Raw genomic sequence first — 14669 nt, 5'->3', positions numbered from 1 at the left:
TAACCAGCTTGATTTGGACGATTGTAAATTTCAGCTTTATTTATTCCTTATCATCATACACACATATCTCTAATTAGTCAATGGGTTCAAATTGTGTTAAATGTATTGTGTGTCGTGTTATGTCTTTTACTTGTCTTCAGAGCAAATTTTACATTTGGGACAATAAAAGAAATAAGCAAGACATATCACATTTGTCTCTTGTCTATTGTTTATTAACGGAGAATAGTACATTATTATTTTTATTATTTAGTATTGATGTAAATTTACTCTAAAACAAGGAGCAAATTGCATCCATGTTAGTATCTTATAGGTTTAATCAGAATAGGCCCAAAACACTGCCCACAGAAGCTGGTGCTTCTTCCCTATTGTGTCTAGAGTGTGAATGATAATTGCTTGTGCAAAGTCTATGTGCTTCAAGTCAGAAACTGTGCCTGAAGCAAGGTCACCGACTCTTTTTGCCTAAGAATGTATGTTACTGTTATTACATTCTAGGCTTACAAGGAAATGGGCCAATTCTACTAGGACGGAATGTAAGTGAGATGCACCAGCCTGGGCTGAGCAGTCGCCTGTGCTGTTGTGTAAGCTTTGAAATGGAAATTTGAACTTGTGGGTGTCCAGGTGATTCAGAATTTTGTCTACATTCCTGTCTGACACACCACCAAGCACTGGCTCGGTTTGTAAGACACAATGTTCCTGGAAACCGGATCACTTTTAGACATTCAATAGCCCCCAGCTGTGTGTGATACATAAAACAAAATGACATTTATGGACACACTATAGATGATATGAAAAAAAGTGCTCGTGGTATTATGCTGAGCTTACAAGCCCTCTGGACTAGAAAAGTGTCTTCTATTCTTATAGCCTGTTGTCTCCTAAGAGCTACTCAGCACAACTAGATGAAATTGAACAGCAAAGGAGTAATGACGTCATCTAAAAGGTTGGAGATGCAGCTTCAGCACAATTAATTTTGAGCACAATATCCCCAGTTGTGGGCGGCACGGTTCGTACAGCTGCCTCGCAGCGCTGGGTCCCTGGGGTCAATTTCTGAGGTGCTATCTGTGTGGCGTGGTGAGTGTGCGTGCGTGTGCCCTGTGTTGGACTGGTGTCCTGTCCAGACTGTACCCTGAGTTGCATCCGTTTCGCATAGAGATCGGCTCCAGCTCCCCCTTGACCGTGAAGTGGAGTAAGCGGTAAGAAAATAAAGGGATGAATCCCTTGTTCCAGTTCTTGTATGATAATGATACACGGAGTCCCCTTCTCACCTAAGAGCTGACTGTATCGTTAACATGATGTCAGTTTCGGCATTCTTGTTGTCTTGCTAATTAAACTGGAATTTGCACCTGGTGCTCCTGTCCAACTTAACTGATTGTTTCAATTTCTTCCAGACTATATTACCATTTGCCACTGTATATTTTTCTTGTTAAAATAAGTCCTACTGTAGGTCTATTTATTTAGCATTTTGATGTAACATCCTGGCTTTAACAGAATGATAGATTCACTATTACCAAGAGAGTCAACCTGAGTTTATGGTGAAATATACCATGAAGGCTACAACAAAGCCCAAGCAGGGTACTGCACACCTAGTGTAAATATTTACTACACCATTTGTTGTTTTTAAGGAGGTCCTAGAGGTGAAGTCCTTGTAATGTCAACAATTTCACATCAGAGAAACACCTGTGTACGGGTAAAGCAATCGTTAATCTAATGCATTCTTCATCAGAAGGTGCTCCAGGTCAGAACAATCGGGAAAGCCAAGCTTTTTGTTTTTTAAATAACACTCTATGGAGCCTATGGAGGCTTGCAATAGAAACGCCAGAGCTGGTTTTACAACATATTCCATGAAAACACCAGGCTTACAGCACAGTTTTCAAATACTAAGACAAATCAGAGAAAGGATGGAGGAAATACTACATGAGGATTTCTGGATTTTTTTAAAATCTCACCTGCCCTCCCATTCTGGTAAAGAGAATCCTAAACATTACTGTCGCTTTCTAATACATCTGCTTTAATCCCTCTAATGAGCCTCAGAAGGTAATCTGACAGCACAGTGGAAGTTTGCTATAAACTACACTTTTACAGGTTGCTCACGTACCTGCTAAGCTTTAGAAAGAAAGTGCTGCCCGGTTATCTTGGCTCACATTTCAATTGATACTCAGGACACACTTTAATGAGCAGAACATTGAAAAGCAATGATTCGAAAGGCTGAGGCTACCCTGCAAGTACTCCAAAGCCTACTCACCCTGTCTTCGTCACGAAGATGTACTGTAAGGAACAGAAAGAGGTGGGAGGGTTAGAAAACGTGGACGGCAATCCAGTCCAAAGTGGATTTTCACCAGTTCCCAATCATTTGTTGTAAACCTTCTCAGCGCAGGTGATGGCTGGATCCCTGAGGTGGAGAAAACAGCCTAGAGGGGAGAGTATCTTGAAGCTCCCACTTCGATATCCACAAGAAAAGATTTTGCCCACAATCTGTGAGCATGCAACATTGCACGGGCAAATGCACAGAGCTCTGAGGCAGGCAGTGACTGCGCGAGTCTGCGAGTGTGTGTACACTTCTGGATGGGAGGTTCCTAGCCCTGCAGTAAGACTATGAAAGCAGGTAATCAGAAACCTGACTGCTCCCCTTGAGCCACTCCTTCTTGGGCTCTTCCACTAGGCTTGTTTATTTAGAAGGCCATCTCTCTTCAACACCTGTGGCAACTGACTCTGACATTTAAATGAAATGGTTTTGTCTCTCCACACTCTTTTTTATTCCACATTTTCCTTACTTGTCATGTGCTGTGCTCCCACCTGGCAGGGCCAAAAAAAAACAGTCACTCACTAAACAAGAATTACAAAGTTCTGTCTCACACTCACTGAGCAACCCCAGCCACTCATTTTAACATTGAAGGTCCTGTACCAGGATTTCTTTGGTAGACTCATGCAAATTATTTTTTGTACCCTCTAGGAATAACAATGTGGGGCAGAGCAGTGGATAACATGCTCACATACTAACAAGCAAACCATCAGGATTTGACCAATATAAAGACATTTTATTCTCAATGATTGTTTGAGTAACAGGGATCATTTTCATCTCAGAACCCAACCAGTTCTCTGCCATCTTGAGGTGTTTGAGACATTTATATCATCCACTTAGATTATTTGGGATTTTGTTCTACATTTTCAACATTTCAGTGAATGACTGAAGGACCTTTGTTTCATGTTGCCACATATACAGGTGTGTATTGCACAACAAAAAGTTTGAAGACGCTGCCATCTTCAGTTTTGTATGAACCAGTAAATATTGACTTATTGCAAAACCTTCCATCATTTACTGCATCTTTAGTTTTCTGAAAAGCAGAGGCAGGGATCAGAGGGGCTCAGGTCAAAAGAAGCAAACATTAAGATAAGATCACAAAACAAAGAATTGTTATGGGAAAGGGACAAGTAACTTTCTGAATTACCGTGTAAAATTGTCCATAAATACATTACAAAAAGCTGGAAGTTCATTCCTTGCCTAGGGCTGATGAATATCGAAAGCAAAAGCTCTGTTGAATTAGTCAGAACAACTGTTCCTCTTCCAAATCCTGCTCCTTAGAAACCTCAATTTCATAAACATCCAAATCCAGTACATTGTACAGCCTTTCATTTCAGTTTACAGTAAAAGTTTGGGTTAAGGACTAATGGAGATGGAAACAGGTGAGGATTTGTTATTGCCAAATGTCTGTTGAATTACAAATGACGATTTTTCAGCTCAAAAACAAGCTATTATGTGAGATACTATATATATATGCTTTCTGGATTTTTTAACAATTGCAATCAATATAGTCAATGGAAATTGTGCCTGTACTTTTTATCATAATTGTGTTGTAAATATGCTGTATTGAATTTGCTAAAGCATACGAAGTGCAAACACTCATCATAAGCAAGGGCACCCTTGATATTCCTGTATTTTTAAGTTATGGAGTATTGATATTTACCTTGTTTAATTATTTGTGTATTTTAAAGAGATTTTTTACATATTTCTAGTATATTTAGTGTATTTTGTAAAATGATTGTTTTTATTTTAATGGGCTAAAGCATTCAAAACACATAAAACCAATTCTCCTACCCCTGTACCAATGCCCTATATATTTTCCATTATTTCAGAGAAAGTCCAGTATTTATTAAATCCAAAGTCCAGTAAACCAAGGGTTTACTGTATTCAAATAATGGGCAATAATTTATCAAGCCTTGTGGTAGGAAATTACACCATTCTAAAATTCTCATCCTTCTCACTTGTAAGTCTGAATTTCAGTTGAGCATTCTACAAAAGTATTTCTTCTTTTTTAAAATGTCACAAAATTATTCTTAAAAACATGTCCATGTACAAGGTGTAATAAGACATACACGTATCTCAATGATACCTACCATTTTAATTTTTGGTCAGAACCAGACTGAAACTCTTAACATCTACCAAACAGTGAAATAGAGTCAACTGTATTAAAATCTGCAGTCTCAGCTAATAGCTTCTAATATTGTAAATGCAAATGTTCTGGAATACACATTTGTGAGTGGTATCCATGAGTGCTTGTATAGTACATTTTTATCCATCCATTTTCCAATTGTCACAAAGGGACTAACCGTGGGGAGTAGGAGAGCGGAAAAAGACCCATATGCGTAGCGGCGAGACGGGAAAAAGACCCGGGCTCATTAGTGCAAAGAGTTCAGGAATGCCGTATAGAAACCTATGCCCTCAGGGAGCGGACGTGGGGCACCCTGGTGCTAGGCGGGTCTCAGGACATCCGAACATCAAAGCTGAGCGAGGACAGAGCGCAAAACCCGGAAATATATAGCCCAAGGGAAAGAGAGGGACCGGAAGGACAACAGACCGGAAACTAGGGACAGGACAGAGAAGGAGCGCCCTCTGACACCAATTGCTTTATCCAGTACAACATCATAGGAAAGCCAGAGCTCAACCTGACAAACAATGGACGCGAGTGGAGGTACATCCAGGGTGGACGTCAGTCCATCACAGGGTAGATACACAGACACAAACACAGACGCACAGACTCAAATCAGGGCCAGTTTTGAAAGATTCCCATTCATCTGCCATTCTGTCTTTGGACTGAGCGAGAAACCCAGAGCACCTGAAGGAAATCCATATGAACATGAGAAGAACATACCAACTGCACAGCGATAGTACCCCAGGAATTTGAAACAGGGCCTCAGGGTGGTGAGGCAGCAAAGCTAACTACTGCACAACATGCTGCTTCAATAGTGCATTTTTGGTCAACAAATGTCTTTTTTGATAATGGATTTTGGATCTTGGATTTCATTCCGTTTACTGCTCCTGGAAATTCTTTAAAAAATGACATGTTGGACATACGTGTTCAGGTTGAGCAAAATCTGGTTGCGCACAACTTGAGTACTAGATGCACAGAAAATATTGTAGTGCATACAATGGCGTAAAATAACATTGGTACAATCTGAAACACTACCATGAAAAGAAAAAATAATGGAAATCCTTCCATTTATAACTCTGTTCTGTGCTAATTTACGTAAAACAAAATGAAGAAAGGGAATTCTGTGGAGAATCCTAAAATGAAAATGGAACAACCAATTATTGTTTTAATTTGTTTCATAGCTTCCAGCACAAATATCTGAAAAAAAATTATAATTATGCAAGAAAAACTGAGCCAAGTGCTAACATACTCACACCGATGTATAGTAATTCAAGCACATTGTATCAATTAACAATGAAAGCACTCAAAATACGGCAATAGCTTGTTCACATTGTTTAATGGAATTGAAGTATTCACTAGGACCAGGAGAATGTAACAAATAATTTGAAAGAACAGCTAACAATATTGTCACCTTGCTCTCTAAAAAGCAGTCTTACTACATTTCCATATTATGTGTGCCTGAGGGTCACACATTCTGAATCATTTTTTACTTTTTTTTGTAAAAGAACAAAGATATTTCTCTTTAAATGAGTTCAGATGTCTTTCCAAAGCACCATACATTGTCAATTAGAGCTTGGTAACCGTGAGTTAAAGTTCTTTTGCAAAAACTGAAACAGAATGTTGTCCCATGAAAGTCTCTGACTTTGTTGTAAGTCGTGGCTGGAGCTTATTGTGGAAAATTTTAAACTGTTCCTGTGGGACTGGGATGGGGTCTTTTTTAGTGAATTAGCATTAAATCCAGTTTTTATTGGAGCTGGAAGTAAACTCACAACACAACAGGCATTAATCAGAAACACACAAACTTGTATCTAAGAACAAATCCACAATAAAGCCTAAGGAATTGACTTAACCTACCCTCTTTCTAAACCCATGTTATGCTCAAAGTGGACAGGTACAACTTTTCTTCTAATTCTGCTGCACCAGTTAGCCTGAAACTCCCTGCCTTGCAGGGACTAACTCTTTTCAGCGGGTCAAAACGCAGTTCAGCCCTTTTATCACTGGCAGTTGTCTTTGTTGAAATGGGTGAACACTCTTGACTTATATGTGTGGTGCCCTTTTGTCGCTTAAGCCGAAAGAAAACAAAGCCCTACCCAGATGTAACAGAAGCTTTTCTTTAATAACTGAAGCATTAAAAAAAAAACCTCTTAAAAGGCACAAAGCGTTATCTTTACCTCAGCACGGGTGTTGGCTGCAGTTGTGTTGCCTGTTGTTGTTTTAACTGCGTCCAGGGTGTTCCCCATAGTTTTTCCGCGTTTCACAGGTGGTTAATTGGGTAGTTAATGGGGCTACTTATCCCAATACACCTCTTCCTGATGCAACAAGGAGGGAAGAGCCTCTTTTATGTGGCGAGTTTTTCTAGTCACACCTGTTTAGAACTCTAGGCCCCACAGAGCTAAACAGACATTCTTGCGTGGTGGAGTACAAATTTTGCTTAACATATTTATAGAATGCAAATTTGATGAGCACGCTTCAGAAGACAATTGAGAGAGAAGAGTTACTGAAAGCTAAGCCTGACATTTAATCAACATTACCAGAGGCAACCGCTGTTTGTATCAACATACAAACGAAAATTGACAAAATCATGTCTCAAAACGTGACCTAGGGACAAAACGAAAGTTGCTCATCATGGATTTGTTCAAGATGTTTTAGTGCAGTTTCTCAAGCCTATCTTCTGGTTTTTATTTCTAAAGAGCTCTTAATTAGCAAGGGTTATCACAACTGTAACAGAATTGGTTAACTGTGTGTGGAACAGTACACATAAAGGGTTTTTAGTGTAACCAAGAAGATGATAGAGTTTAATGCTAAGAGTTAATAAAACAGATTTTTTAAAAGTTACTTAAAAAAAACAATGGTTCAATGGATCCATTAGGGTTAGCGTCAGTAAATTAGATATTCTGGGAAAAACTAGCCTATCTAAACCAAAATTGACAATCAGTAAAAGGAAAAACATAGCATACAGTATTTCAAACTGACCTTCTTTATCTTCTTGTGATAGATGATAAAGTGCTGAACAATATAGCTGGCAAATCATTTAAGTCAAATCAGATTAAGTTTCTTTAGCCATTAAATACTGTCAACTATACAGTTACCTGCCCAGATTAAAAAAAAAAAACATTGGTGATACACCAGCAGTGCAGAAAGTCTATGAGTCTGTTATTTTCCTATGCATTGGAATTTTAGGTGTGTATCTATACATTTCACTGCCGCCTATGATTATGACTTTATTGATTATGACACATACTGGCAAGGTTAAGTAACTCATTAGTGCTTAAAATTTGATTTGGAGTAGTATGCATTGCAATTGGTTGACAACCTCAGCATCATACTTGACAAGGTCTGAAATATAAAATGATACATTTCAGTCCTTTAATGATGTCTTTTACTGTTCTGTCTGTTTCAAAAACCTTTTTTTACTGTAGTACTGTACTGTATATAACTGTAGTACCATTCACAACCAATCAAGGTTTCTTCTCAAGAAAACAAAAATGATTATGTATCAGGCACAAACATTTTGGGATTTCTTGAAACTCAAGATAACTTTTTTCCCAGCAAATTTCAATAATCCCAAGAAACATCTTTACATAAAAGCTGTTATTTTAACATTAATTACACCATTCTAAAATTAACATTTAACAATAAACCTTACCACAAACATACAGCTGCCTATATACTATGCCCTGTTCAACTCATATTTTCCCTTGCCTGTGAACTTTTATGTATGTTCAGATAAAGTAAAAGAGATTAATCTTCATAAATTTGAGCTTCAAGGGCTAAAGCGCCAATGTCTGTTTTTCACTGTACATGAAGATGTTAAAACAATAAAACAGGAATTTATTCATATAGAAATAGCTCTTCAGAATTACCATTACCAGGTTTGTAATATAAATACAATTATTATTTGTGTGACTACAAAATTCACTCGACATCTCTTTTGTGCAATATGATAAAAAGGCTTTGAAATCACCTTTTAAAATATGGCTAAATTTTAAGAAATGTCACATTCTGGTACATGCTCTAGTAGGCACCATTTACTAAATTGAGATAATTCTTAACTTCATTTTTAAAAGTATCTTGCTCTGCTTTTAATATCTAACCACTGACCACTCCCTACAGGCTTCATGTAATGTCTTGTAAGTGAGGCTTTATGTATTACTCAAATCTCAAGCAGGAATCCTCACAGACTCAAAAGTCAATACATACAGGTATGCCAGCTGGGCTTGCTCTGTGTTGCTGCCTCTCTGACTCACTAATCCTTCATAAACAAAATCAGCTGTTGTGTAGCTGTTGTGAATTTGCAAAGACATGTCATACAAAGTTAGATGCTATTACATGTTATCTATTTTTTGCTTTTTTGCATCTGAAGCATTGACATGAACTTTTTTTTTCTAATGTATTAACTTGTTACACATACTGTACAGTACAGTACATCCATATCGCAGCCTAGATAATTCAACATCTTCTTTTTAAGTGAGATATCAAGTAAGTTTATTCAAGAGTTTTGGAAAACATGACAGAATTATTATTAATAGCAGCAATTCCATTTGTTATAGCCAAAATAACGGTTGAAATGAGCCTCTCTTTAAAACTGGAGCGAACTGAATTGTGTATCATTAAAATACCTGGTAAGATTTCAAGGAATTTCAGTAAAGAATAACATAGGAACAAACAAATCAAACATAGGACAAAACTGGACAAGGACAAAAAACAAAATGAAAATCTGGCTGTATCTTCTTTTAAGAAGGAAAAAGATGTCGGTTTATAAACAGATGGAACATTACATGAGGCTACAATTCTTTGTCATTTATCATAATAATGCAGTGCTCTTCATACGCAATCCGATGCCAATTATTATCCAGTAATGGACACAGGTCATTTTATGTTGTCAATGGGTGACATTAACATCCTTTTTAGTAAATGCTGGGTACTTTTTTATATATTTTTCTCCTTTCTCTTTTACACTCACACGCACGTACAAGACATTAAACTGAGGTCCTGACTAATTAGTCATTAAAGAGATCATGTTGATGTCTGAAACCCTTGTGCCCTGGATACATTCCACTCTGTGCTTGCACAACCAGGCTTACCCATCCGTTCAAATGATTAAGTCATCCTTCACTTTTTCACCTGCTCTGCAGTGTTGTGGGGCTGTTGCAGTTTAGTGGTGGATGCAGAGGGTCCCCTTCTATATGAAAAGAGCTTCACAAATGCATGTAATTAAAGGGTAAAGTCCATAAAAGAGCCACAGCAGCTCATCAGGCCAGAGCTCACTCTGGTTTCCATGAGTTCAGCATGTATTACACCCCAAGCAATGAATCCCCATTCATACAGCTGGGTGGATTGGAGCAAACAGGGGTAAAGATCCTCATTCAGGGGTACAGCACCAGTGTCTGTAGTGGTCACTTCAACCCACAATCTGTCAGTTATGAGTCTAGTGTTTTACCCACTTTGCTTATGCCACCAATGAATACAAGCAATTATTGCTTAGAAAAAAAATCATAGTAAAACAGTTTTAAAATGGGATGTTATATTTCCAGGATTATCAAGGTCAAGAACATATTTAAATGAAAATATCTAAAATTATGCAGATTATGTAGTCATGCCTTTTTTTCTGCAAAAGTATTAATGCTAAGAGTATCTCATCGTTGGCAACTCAAAGCAGAGCAAGCTCTTTGTGATTATTAGGCTCTGAGAATAGATGTGGTACTACTGTATACACATCCAAAAAACTGAAAATTGTAGTTTTGTAGCTATAGAACCTTAATGGGGGCAAACATTTGAATCTGTTAATTCAAAGGCATCTTTGGTGGTTAAGTCCATGCTAAAAAGTAGAAAGAAGGAAACCACAAAGTTTTAGCAGTGGAAACTTCTTCAGATATGTTACCTTGTGGGTTTTTCTTCTCTTTATACCTTTCAGCATGGAAAAAAAACTCTGTGTGTTACTTTTGTAGGCCTCACACTGATGCAGCTCCCCAGTCGAATCACTATTCAATTAGTTCAAAAGTTTTAAGTAAAATGCAAAGCCAGAATGTAGCCAGAATTTCTACAAATATATAAGGAGGCATTTGCCTTTCCATGCTCAGCAGCATTACTGCAGACAGTGCCACATAGAAAGAACAGCAGGAATTGCTGGCTATACCATCAGAAGATGACAAGTTAATGAATACAGCCTTTGAGATTGTTCATTTTTCCAAAAGGCTTGCTGTTTTTCAAAAACTCTGCAAAACAGATAGAAGAGCTATTCTAATAAAACAGTTCCCCCTTGGGCACCTTGCTTTTAATGGGATAGCACTGTTTGTAGGTCACATCAAAGAATGTCTTGTGGTGGATGGGAGATGGCAACAACTGCAATAACCTGTGTAGAATCATGTTTCCAGAGATCATGCAAAGCCTAAACAATATACATGTTATGGAGCAAAATGTAATTCTAAACAGGTAAACCTACTGCAATACATGTATGTGCCAGATCGACAATAATATGTAAAAAAAAAACATTTCAATGTCATTCATTATATGGGTGGTAAGGCCAAGAATAAAAAAAAGATGCAGTTGTGGGGAACCTGCAGTTTGCCAGTAGAGAAAGTCCCCTCCTCATCAATGCAAGATCACGGGACTGTTTTCAGCAAAAGCCCTTGTGCCCAAGGACAGCCGTACATGTGTCACCTTCGGCGGTCGACAAAGAAGTGAAGAAAACAGAAACGGTGGCGAAAGAAAATGCACTCGCTCCTCGAGAGATATCAAAAGTAGTCTGTATTAGGGCAACTGTGTCGCGTCTCCCAGCTGCCAAGAGGCTGCCTCCATTCTGAATGGGTGCTGCAATATCAGGAGCAGGTAGCACATGGGTGAACTGAATATCAAACAGAAACTCTAGACAGGGCTGGCAGGGATACTCTGCCCACAGCAGGCTGCAGTAACCCGAACCCCAGTGAATAAAGGCAGAACGGCGTGAGCACAGCTAAACCCTTTTTATTGCTTTTCATATCTGGACAACAAAAGGCTTTTCAGGCTACAGAAACCAAGTATTGTAACTCCAGAGTCTAGGCAGAATCCGTCCACGTATACAAACATTCACACATCCTCATATCCATGTTTGCTGGCTAGTTTGAAAGTGACACAATAAATGGGGTAAAAACTGATCAAATAGATTTTTTTTGTCACTTGTAAATTTTTAAAAAAATTTGCTTGATTTATTAAAATTCAAGTTCTTTATTTACTCTGCATGGAAATTCTGGGTTTCTGGAGTAATAATTTTTGTTGGAAAAGAGTAATTTTCCAAAGACAGTAATACAGTCAGAATTTATCCTTACATTCATACCACTATTATTATTTGTTCAGCAGGCATGGGTATCCAGGGAAAACGTATAATATAGCATCACAGACACACAGTACTGCACAGGGTATTTCAGACAGCCACTTTATTTAAAGTCATACAACATAAACTATACTGTTAATGAGTTAGATCTACATTACAAACTAATACCAGTTCTGAGTAACTACTATAGTACAGTAGCGTATAGCTGTAACTATTAACATTTTAGGTAACAATTTAGATGAAGTTATATTGGTAAGGGTTAACTAGATATTCTACTGATGGTCAGTTTGCTAACTTTGGAGGTTCTATTAAAGTTAATAATAAAAAATAGGATTCCTAATAACCTAAAACCAAAATATAATCTAACCTAACCACTACCGAGTATCTATACTTTAATAACATTTTATTAGAGTATCTAATAGTAACTAATTACAGCAACTTAATCTAAAACTACATTCTGATTTATTCTGCTGTTTGTTTAAAGTGGTGTCCTTTCATACAGTTAATGTCCATGTTGTTTTCTATCACCTTTAAATACAAACTTGTCAGATATAAAAAACTAAGCAAGGTTGGGCCTGGCCAGTACATGGATGGGAGATCTTGGCTGTAGGTGTTGGTGGAGCAGTACAGTAGGTAGAACTCTTCACTCTGAACCAGAATTTTCAAACCAAATCCCCAAATGGTGACCGGGGATATTAAATGGAGGTCTTGACAGTGTGGTCATTTAAGATATTTTGGCATTGTTGGAAACAGCAGAGGTGAATTTTACAATCTGGAGAGGCATTTTTTATCTTCTCCACCTGATCTTGTGTGTAGTGGGACCGCAGGTTTATAATGGCAGTTGTATATCAGTTCAGTGATGCATTCCTGTATGTAGGGCACTTTGCAATGACAAGTACTGTATATGTGCAATTAACATAATATAGCCTTTTTAAAAATACACAGAGTACTTTTATAATATATTTGTAAATACTGTCTGGTCTTTTTGTTTGTCCTTTGTTATTTCTCTTGAAATATTTAAAGCGGGACAAAATGTAATATCTATTATGTGGTTCTCCATTTTCTATGCTTATGTTTTGTGCATACACTGTGTAGACTTTGTCCCCGTATCAATCCAATGTCATAAACTGCTACAGTTAATTATTACTACCATTAAATCTTGAAGCACAACAAGCGCTCAAGTTTGATGTCCAATGTGGGATGAACAATATTGGCAACCCTTGCCTTTCACCCAGCCCCCACCCCAAACACACATGACAAGAAGTCTGGTGTCAACTATTCATGATGATTACTACAAATATCATATGAGAGCATGATACGTGAGACTAAATCAATAATACTAATGACCTGAAAACCAGGTTTGCAGCTGCAGAGGACCATATAATATGGACCACAAAGATAAGGACTAGGTTATTGTTATCAAAGATTTATTGTATATATGAACTTTGTCAAGGAAGGCTAAACTGAAGTGCTATTAGGTTATTAGTACATTATACAAATACTATTCAAAAACAACTGGGGAATTTATTTTTGAACAAGATAACTGACACCAAAGCAAAAGTCAAATGCTAGTTAGGATAAAAGAATAATCTGGGAATCATTATCGGTTCCTCACATATACTGTCATATCCGGTGCTTTTGGAGATTCTCTGTTTTACCATTAAATCTTTATTTAATAAAAACATCAAAAGCAATCTCATTTTCTCCCATGTCCCCCTCCCTATAGTAACCCATCCCCCTCCAACCCCTACCTCATTATCTCTGCCAAGGAGGAAAAACCCCACCCTTTCCCATCATGTATCAAGTGGGACAGACTCACCAGCATCAGTGTTTTCTCCTACGCAGGTTGCACAAGTATTAAAGCTATGTAATCAGCACTCAGGGTTGGTCCTCCTATTTCACCAAATGTAGCATTGAGATGATCTGATGGGAGATTATGGCTCTATACTTTTGAAAGGAAGATGATTATCAGGGAAGGACCCCATGATGAGGTAGTGATTTTCTTCTTATTTATTCGAAATGCTAGGTTAAAATGAGATTCGATTAGACATCTGGTCTAATTAAATAATTGGCACCCAAAGAATGTGAAATACCACATGAAGGAGGGGGACACCCAGATTAGGCTCTAAATAGAACTGGCCACTCTCCTGATTTAACAGAGAAGTGCATAAAAAACAGCCAGGAGGAAAAGGGTCTTCAATCTGTATCTAGCCTCCAGCTTGGGAGGAAGGGGAATGAGATTACATTAGCAATGGGTTGAGCTGACCTACCTGTGGCTTGTGGGAACTTTAGCTCAGGCTCTACTGAGGGACATCACAAGTGCTGGACAGGCGGGCTATGTGGCAATTCATTTGCCAGGCACAACAAAAAAGTGTGCTGCTGAAGAATGGGGCTGTCCAGATGAATCAGGGCTGACAGGAGGCATTAGCACCTGAAGACGTAGGGCATCCCATAACAAAGTAGCAGTTTACCTTCTCCCCACAACTGAGAGATGGAGTCTAGACAGCACAAGTGGAGTTCCTTGTACCCTCTGACTATACCATCAGCACACAAGTGTGCAGCCTGACAGGGACAGAGTGTGAGAGAGGGAGCAACAAACCAGCTGCTGCTGTGTCAGGGGCACAAGTGGGTTAATGAAGACAGAGAGGTGTCGCTGGCCAAAGAGGATCAGCCACTACAGTTTGAGTTGACTCAGGAGAATACTTTAGTGCTTGACTGTGTTAATAGTGATTTATGGAGAAATTAGTAAAAAAAAATCAGAGTGTGTGAAGAACAACTATAAAAAAAGACCAGACAGATTTCTCAGAGAGAGAAACAATTAAATACTTAGGAGCCTGGAGAAGTTAAGTCCGTGAGACTGTACGACAGACCACTTAAAACACAAAAAAATTAGTGGACACGTTGGCTGGGCGTCAATGAATGTGCTTAATGTGTTG

General features: G+C 38.2%; 1 protein-coding gene across 3 annotated transcripts in view; it reads right to left on the bottom strand.

Moving 5' to 3' along the window:
- Positions 1–14669, bottom strand: part of coro2aa (coronin 2Aa) — a 75763-nt gene that overhangs the window by 36665 nt on the left and 24429 nt on the right. The window contains exon 1 of one of the 3 annotated variants that reach the window (XM_088626758.1): positions 2240–2560. The exons of 1 other annotated variant lie outside the window; for it this stretch is intronic. The gene's annotated coding sequence lies outside the window, so the exon portion shown is untranslated. Of the gene's footprint in view, positions 1–2092; positions 2182–2239; positions 2561–14669 lie in introns of those variants that run through there. One more of the 3 variants, XM_088626768.1, reaches the window with a different exon arrangement.

This window comes from Lepisosteus platostomus, chromosome 1 (genome assembly GCF_059453375.1).
Source record: "Lepisosteus platostomus isolate fLepPlt1 chromosome 1, fLepPlt1.hap1, whole genome shotgun sequence".
In the NCBI taxonomy this organism is placed as follows: domain Eukaryota; kingdom Metazoa; phylum Chordata; class Actinopteri; order Semionotiformes; family Lepisosteidae; genus Lepisosteus; species Lepisosteus platostomus.
This window is presented reverse-complemented; position numbering and strand designations above follow the sequence as displayed.